Source organism: Bos indicus, chromosome X (genome assembly GCF_029378745.1).
Source record: "Bos indicus isolate NIAB-ARS_2022 breed Sahiwal x Tharparkar chromosome X, NIAB-ARS_B.indTharparkar_mat_pri_1.0, whole genome shotgun sequence".
NCBI lineage: Eukaryota > Metazoa > Chordata > Mammalia > Artiodactyla > Bovidae > Bos > Bos indicus.
This window is the reverse complement of record NC_091789.1, coordinates 79640351-79649185: the sequence shown is the minus strand read 5'-3', so window position 1 is coordinate 79649185 and position 8835 is coordinate 79640351. Positions and strand designations below refer to the sequence as shown.

Genomic DNA, 8835 nt, shown 5'->3' with positions numbered 1-8835 from the left:
ATGCTCAAAATTCTCCAAGCCAAGCTTCAGCAATATGTGAACCATGAACTTCCAGATGTTAGAGCTGGTTTTAGAAAAGGCAGAGTGCGGGGAGCGAGCTCCGCCCCTGGCAAAGGTCATGAGGAAGGAGGCTTGGCATACGCAAAGGCGGGATCAAGCCTCAGGAGTCTCCCTGGAAATTCTCGAGCAATCTACCCCCAAAACCAGAATCTGCCTACTTTCTGCTTTGTGCTTTCACCTACACCTCTGACTTTACAGGGGGCTGTCCCCCACTACCTCTCTGAAAAAAGAGTTAGCTTACAGCTCCAGTTAATAATTCCTGGGTGTGACAGTGTTTCAACCTACAAACTCCCTTGGAAGTCCTCTAGCCTGCCTAAATAGGTTTTTCCGGCCACATGTGATTGCTCAGAGCCTCCAAACTGTGAGAGGCATGAGATGTTCTAAACTGTCTAAATACAGATTCCTTTGAGCAGTTAAAAGATTGATTAGAAATTGTATTGGTGAAGGGATTTCACTTGTTGGGCCAATGTTTGCTGCTAAGTCTCCATATCCCTTACCTGCTGTGTTCCTGGCAGTGTATTGATTAATATAATTAGTGTAAATAGTAGCTTTAATGTTTGTAACCTGGGACCCTTGAATTAATTCTTTTTCTTGTTATAGCCCACCACACCTTTGCTCTGTAGGAATGCAACTTTATCTAATGCTTTTTGGAGGCTGGCGCCTGACTTTAGAATAATCACCTTTAGAGAAAAAGGCCTCCGGGCCAGAAGATGATGCAAATCACCTAAGCTTTTGCATATGATAAGTCTGCAGGAAGAAAGCCTGGCTTACTGCATGACTCTACCCCTTCCCCCATTATCCTCTATGCATAACTTAAGGTATAAAAACTACTTTGGAAAATAAAGTGTGGGCCTTGTTCACTGAAACTTTGTCTCACCATGTCGTTCTTTCTCTTACCTTCTGGCTGAATTATTCAGCCTCTTTTCTCCACTGAATTTCCTCACTGAGCTATCCTCATTCTATTACTCTTTATATCCTTAATTAACGTTTAATTAAGCAATTGTTTCCTGATCCTCGCCGACGCCGTCCCCGCTTCGAATTCCATGGATCCACCGGGGCTGGACCCCGGCAGCAGAGGAACCAGAGATCAAATTGCCAACATCCGCTGGATCATTTCAAAAGCAAGAGACCTCCAGAAAAACATCTATTTCTACTTTATTGATTATGCCAAAGCCTTTGACTGTGCGGATCACAAAAAACTGGAAAATTTTGAAAGAGATGGGAATACCAGACCACCTGACCTGCCTCCTGAGAAACCTGTATGCAGGTCAGGAAACAATAGTTAGAACTGGACATTGGACAACAGACTGGTTCCAAATAGGAAAAGGAGTATGTCAAGACTGTATATTGTCACCCTGCTTATTTAATTTATATGCAGACTACATTATGAGAAATTCTGGGCTGGAAGAAGCACAAGCTGGAATCAAGATTGCTGGGAGAAATATCAATAACCTCAGATATGTCAGATGACATAACCTCAGATATGTCAGATGACACCACCCTTATGGCAGAAAATGAAGAGGAACTAAAAAGCCTCTTGATGAAAGACGAGAGTGAAAAAGCTGGCTTAAAGCTCAACATTCAGAAAACTAAGATCATGGCATCTGGTCCCATCACTTCATCAAAAATAGATGGGGAAACATTGGAAAGTGTCAGACTTTTTTTTTTTTTTTGGCTCCAAAATCACCACAGATGGTGATTGCAGCCATGAAATTAAAAGACACTTACTCCTTGGAAGGAAGGTTATGAGCAACCTAGATAGCATATTCAAAAGCAGAGACATTACTTTGCCAACAAAGGTCCGTCTAGTCAAGGCTATGGTTTTTCCAGTGGTCATGTATGGATGTGAGAGTTGGACTGTGAAGAAAGCTGAGCACTGAAGAATTGATGCTTTTGAACTGTGGTGTTGGAGAAGACTGTTGAGAGTCCCTTGGAGTGCAAGGAGATCCAACCAGTCCATCCTAAAGGAGATCAGTCCTGGGTGTTCATTGGAAGGACTGATGCTGAAACTCCAGTATTTTGGCCACCTCATGCGAAGAGTTGACATCAGGGTCTTGGATGATGCTGGGAGTGATTGGGGGCAGGAGGAGAAGGGGATGACAGAGGATGAGACGGCTGGATGGCATCACCAACTCGACGGGCATGAGTTTGGGTAAACTCGGGGAGTTGTTGATGGACAGGGAGGTCTGGCATGCTGCGATTCATGGAGTGGCAAAGAGTCAGACACGAATGAGTGACTGAACTGAACTGAACTGATATACAAATATACAATACTGAATAGCTGAATAACCAAAGCAATCTTGAGAAAGAAGAATGACACAGGAGGAATCAGCTTTCCTGACTTCAGTCTATACTATATACAGACTCAGTTCAATTCAGTTCAGTTCAGTTCAGTCCCTCAGTCATGTCTGACTCTTTGCGACCCCATGAATCACAGCACGTCAGGCCTCCCTGTCGATCACCAACTCCCAGAGTTCACCCATACTCATGTCCATCGAATTGGTGATGCCATCCAGGCATCTCATACTCTGTCATCCCCTTCTCCTCCTGGCCCCGGTCCTCCCAGCATCAGTCTTTTCCAATGAGTCAACTCTTCGTATGAAGTGGCCAAAGTATTGGATTTTCAGCTTTAGCATCAGTCCTTCCAATGAACACCCGGGACTGATCTCCTTTAGAATGGACTGATTGGATCTCCTTGCAGTCCAAGGGACTCTCAACAGTCTTCTCCAACACCACAGTTCAAAAGCACCAATTCTTCAGTGCTCAGCTTTCTTCACAGTCCAACTCTCACATCCATACATGACCACTGGAAAAACCATAGCCTTGACTAGACGGACTTTTGTTGGCAAAGTAATGTCTCTGCTTTTTAATATGTTATCTAGGTTGGTCATAACTTTCCTTCCAAGAAGTAAGTGTCTTTTAATTCCATGGCTGCAATCACCATCTGCAGTGATTTTGAAGCCCCCCAGTATAAAGTCTGACACCGTTTCCAGTGTTTCCCCATCTATTTTTGATGAAGTAATGGGGCCAGATGCCATGATCTTAGTTTTATGAACATTGAGCTTTAAGCCAACTTTTTCACTTGCCTCTTTCACTTTCATCAAGAGGCTTTTTAGTTCCTCTTCACTTTCTGCCATAAGGGTGGTGACATCTGCATATCTGAGCTTATTGAGATTTCTCCCGGCAATCTTGATTCCAGCTTGTGCTTCTTCCAGCCCAGAGTTTCTCAGGATGTACTCTGCATAGAAGTTAAATATGCAGGGTGACAATATACAGCCTTGATGTACTCCTTTTCCTATTTGGAACCAGTCTGTTGTTCCATGTGCAGTTCCAACTCTTCCTTCTTGACCTGCATACAGGTTTCTCAAGAGGCAAGTCAGGTCTATACTATAGTATAGCCATCAGGATAGTATGGTACTTGCACAAAAATAGAAATATAGATCAATGAAACAATATATAAAGCCTGGAGATAAATCCATACACCTATGGACAGCTATCTTTAACAAATGAGGTAAAATATATATAATAGAGAAAAGACAGTCTTTTCAACAAGTGGTGCTGAGAAAACTGGTCAGCCATGTGTAAAAGAATGAAACTAGAACACACAATTGCCTTTGAATGAGAACTTTCTTTCCAGTATTTTGAGGTCTACAAGGCATATCATTAAAAATTATGATTGTGGAAAATAAAGACAGTTTAAATATAACTGAGGAGTGAGGCTGTGGTTTTTCTTTTTGATTAGTTGCTGTAACATTATCCTTCAGGTGGCTGGGGAATTATTATATTTTATTTAGACATCATTGAAGTCTTAAAAGTGAAAGTGTTAGTCACTCAATCATGTCCAATTCTTTGCAACCCCATGAACTGTAGACCACCAGGCTCTTCTGTCCATGGAATTCTGTAGGCAAGAATACTGGACTGGGTTGCCATTCCCTTCTCCAGGGGATCTTCCCAACCCAGGGATCAAACCTGGGTCTCCTGCATTGCAGGCAGATTCTTCACCATCTGAGCCATCAGGGAAGCCCCTTTAAGCTCTTTGACATCAATAAAGCTTTTGCAAGACCACTTTGATGCAAAAGGAATTCTGCCATTTGCTAGCACCAAGGTGGTTCTTTGACTCACCACTCCATTAGAACTATTAATTACATTCATACTATTTTTGTTACAAATCTTACAAAAGAGAGTGATTCTGGATATTTGGGTCCACGTTCTGTTTTAAGGCTATATATCTATTTTTCATAAACAGTTACTATCCCTTTCCATCTTCTGTCATATGTTCATCATTTTCTAGACCACAGCTAACTGTGAAATCTCCTCTTTCTTTCTGGCCTTCTTCAGGTTTTTCTAACAGTCAAAAATTACAAGGGACTTTGGCACAGGGGGGAAGGGAGGGCACTAGCAGAGTCAACTTAAACAGGCCATTATATCCAGCTTTTAATCCTCACAACTTTTCAACTCCTAGATATAGCCCCTTTACAGAGATTCAAAATCCTGAATCTTGAAGCTAATGGGTGGAGGAGGGAAAATTAAAATACAAGCTTCTTATCTGCAATGCTCACAAATGTCTGCTATTTGCAGAGATTCCTCAATTCCTAGAGGGATTCCCTGATAGCTCAGATGGTAAAAAGTCTGCCTGAAGTGCTGGAGACCCAGGTTCGATCCCTGGGTCGGGAAGATCCCCTGGAGAAGGAAATGGCAACCCACTCCAGTATTTTGCCTGGGAAATTCCATGGATGGAGAAATCTGACAGGCTACAGTCCATGGGGTCACAAAGAGTCGGACATGACTGAGCGACTTCATTTCACTCGGTTCTTGGAGGAATTTCTTAAAAGCAAAGTGTACAAATTGAATTGCTGTACATTGAGTCTTTCAGCAGTGTCACCCCATTTTTTCTTGATACTTCATCATAAGGAAACTCTTAAGTAGAAAAAGCTTTTGGTTTTCCTTAAATGCATAGCAATGTAGAATATAATTTGGGACCATTGCCATGATTCATGCTAAAGTGTCCATAGCTTTACTCACTAGTTGCATCAGTACAAATCCAACACATTGAAAAAGGCAAATGACATATTAGTATTATTATGAAATTAGCTGGACTCCCTGAATATGTCTTAAGTATCACCAGGGGTCCACGAACCACACTTTGAGAACCACTGACTGAGCAGTCACCTAAAGACATGCATGAATTTCAACTATATTCCACAAGATGGTGCTATTAGAATGCATATCAGTAATTAAATGTTGCATCAAGATTGATTTAAAAAATTTGGTTGGTTTTCAACCAGTCCAGTTGCAATATTGGCAGAAGTGAGCTGGAAGACTATTGGAAGGGATTGGCATGACTTAAAGGGAGTCTGTTCATGCTTCCCACGTGGTTGGATACTATACTCTGCAGCTGTTAGGATGTGAGAGAATGCCCAAAAAGTGTCTCTGGAAGAGAAGTTCCAGCCAAGGGGTCACAGGCATCGCCCTCGTGTCTTCCTTATATTTTGTGATCCAAAACCAATAAATTATTTTGTTAAAGAAAAAAAATTTTGGTTGATTTCATAACCCAGTGTATAATGTATATACTGAGAAAGTTTACTTAGTGGGCTCTTGGTAGCACCAGTCTACCTTTTTATCTGAACCCTCACTTCCAGTGCATAACCTTGTTCCCTGAATACTGCTTTGTCCATGGTTCCTCCCATATAAACCCTTTCCTTAGGGACATACAACACTTCATGTTAATTTGGATGGTGATAAGTTGGCAATCATGCACTCTCAAAGCTGCATCAAATTTAATGCTATTATTAAGAACACTGTATGCTTTAAAATAGTGTTTTCATCCTTTATAATTCTCATGCCTCTAGATTATAAACATACAAATTTAATGTCCCCACCAGAATTTTGATATGGCTTTTTGGTAAGGGAAACATTGCTCTCTGGGCTTCCTTAGCAGCTCAGTGGTAAAGAATCTGCCTGCCGATGTAGGAGATGCAGGTTTGACCCCTTAGTCAGGAAGATTCCCTGGAGAAGGAAATGGCAGCCCATTCCAGTATTCTTGCCTGGGGAATTCCATGGACAGAGGAGCCTGGTGGTCTACAGTCCATGGGGTTGTAAAAGAGTCAGACATGACATAGCTACAACAATGTTGCTGTCTTTAATAATTATGTCCTATCATTTTCATATACCCCACTAGCCAGGAAGCTTTTGCCAGGCTTTATTTTGTATTCTATACTATAAAACAATAGGGCCCATTTCATTTTTTTAGATATAAAATTATAATATTTAGTATGATATTTATTTTCAAATCATCTGCCACCCACACTACCCTCAGTGCTTTGACATTTTTAAAGAGGTTCTACTGTCTGCAATTTCTCTGTTAAACATTTATTCATTCACTTCTTAAAGACCTTTCTTTGGAGTTCTTTATTAAATGGTGAATTACTTTTGCTCCTTGGAAGAAAAGCTATGACAAACCTAGACAGCATATTAAAAGACAGAGATGTTACTTTGGCAACAAAGTTCTATATAGTCAAAGCCATGGTTTTTCCAGTAGTCGTGTACCAATGTGAGAGTTGGACCATAAAGAAGGCTGAGTGCCAAAGAATTGATGCTTTTGAACTGTGGTGCTACAGAACTCTCTGGAGTCCCTTGGACTGCAAGGATATCAAACTAGTCAGTTCTAAAGGAAATCAACCCTGAATTTTCATTGGAAGGACTGATGCTGAAACTGAAGCTCCAATACTTTGGCCACCTGATGCGATGCTGGGAAAGATTAAAGGTAGGAGGAGAAGGGGATGACAGAGGACGAGATAGTGGATGGGATAACCAACTCAACGGACATTGCTATGCTATGCTAAGTCACTTCAGTCATGTCCGACTCTGTGCGACCCCATAGACAGCAGCCCACCAGGCTCCCCCATCCCTGGGATTCTCCAGGCAAGAACACTGGAGTGGGTTGCCATTTCCTTCTTCAATGCATGAAAGTGAAAAGTGAAAGTGAAGTCACTCAGTCGTGTCCAACACTCAGTGACCCCATAGACTGCAGCCTTCCAGGCTCTTCTGTCCATGGGATTTTCCAGGCAAGAATACTGGAGTGGGGTGCCATTGCCTTCTCCGCAACAGACATTAGTTTGAGCAAACTCCGGGTGATGGTGAAGGACAGGAAAGCCTGGAAGGCTGCAGTCCATGGGGTTGCATAGAGTTGGACAATACTGAGTGACTGAACAACAACAACAACAACCCAAGGAAAAGACATGTGTTAAGCTGGTGGTTTAATGTACGTCCTGTGGATTCTTGGGTCTCATAACAATGATCTAGAAAGCCTGAAAATGTTTTGTTTGCAGTTTTAAAATTGTGCAAATTTTGGTTGAACAAAACCCTCAAATACAGGTGTTATTTAACTTTTGATAATTTTGATTAATTTTGTAATATGAATTAAATAAAATTGCATTTTATAGATTAATGTTAATAAAATACACTTTTCTTTTAAAAATTCTTTATTGGAAGAGGCTCAGCATACAATTTGTTTGGTAAAAAGATTCTTCTGAGAATCATTGCCACCAGCTCTTAGTTACATTACTCCCATACATTTCTCTAAACCTAATTGTGTTCTTCATATTTTCCCATCTGAAATCATTATCCTATCATTCCTCTCTTCAAACTCCTTCATACTTTCTTAGATATGTTTTACCAGGCATTCATTTAGTCCCTTATATCCTGTCTGATAGGGACTCCAAGAGCTCCTCTTTTACTCAGTCCTCTCAGTAACCTGATTTCCTCAAGACCCCAACATTTTGGCCTTCTGTCCACAGTGATGCTTTCTCAGGATCTTTCCATGTACCACCTGTTCTGATAGCTGGGGACTAAGTTTAACTAAGGAGAATATAGTGTTGCTGGAAGAGGCTGAGGACATGCAATTCTGACTACAACTTGATAAACAGGGCTGGATATAATTAGATGCTACCAACCCAACACCCTGCTGCCTAAAGTTTGCTCAGAGGTAACAGCTTGAGGACATGGCAGTGTAATCCAGAGGAAGGAACATTGTGATGATCTTAATTCCTTAAGTCTGTTTTCCTCCAGCTTCCTTTTAGACCCAAACTCTACACACAGCTTTGGGCAGGTTACTTTCCTCTCTGAGTTTCCTCATCATGGTGTACAGAATTAAAAAAAAAAAAGAACAAAAAAACTAGAGTCAAATAGCCTAGAGTCAAGTTAGATTGGTTGTGTTATCTTGAGCTCTAACACCCTATGATTATGTGCTGAAAACATAAAGCAATACCCAGGAGTACTGGGACTGAAGATAGGCCCTGAGGTTGAGAATAGATCAGTTTCAGGAGAGGGAGAGAAAACTTGAATAGAATTCACTAGATGCTATATAGTGAGATGACAATACATATAGAGGAGTAGAGGCCTGGGAATGGTGATGAACTAGGGCACACTCAAACCTTTCTTGTTGCAGTGTTGTTCTGCACTAAATTATCATCATCTAGGCCCTTGCAATGTCTCATCTGATGTCTCATTGTTATCTGCCCTGCCTTCTACCACTCAGCTGTATAATTCCTTTGGTACATGACCTTAAGACAGAATTCCCCAAAGTGCAACCTCTTTCATGTCAGTCCCTTTCTTTAAAAATATCAGCCAGTGATTTCCCATTGCTCATAGAATAAAATAGAAACTATTCTTGCCTTCAAGGTCCCTCTTGATCTGTCCTCAACTGGTTTCCAAGTCTTTCTTATTCCTCTCCTGCAGGTACTCAAGGTACAGGTCACTCTGGATTCCTGTTTCTTC

At 41.3% G+C, this 8835-nt stretch overlaps 1 pseudogene; it reads right to left on the bottom strand.

The window, feature by feature from the left end:
* Positions 1-3798: 3798 nt before the first annotated feature.
* Positions 3799-5735, bottom strand: LOC139181539 (ubiquitin-conjugating enzyme E2 variant 1 pseudogene; annotated as a pseudogene).
* Between the last annotated feature and the right edge of the window lie 3100 nt (positions 5736-8835).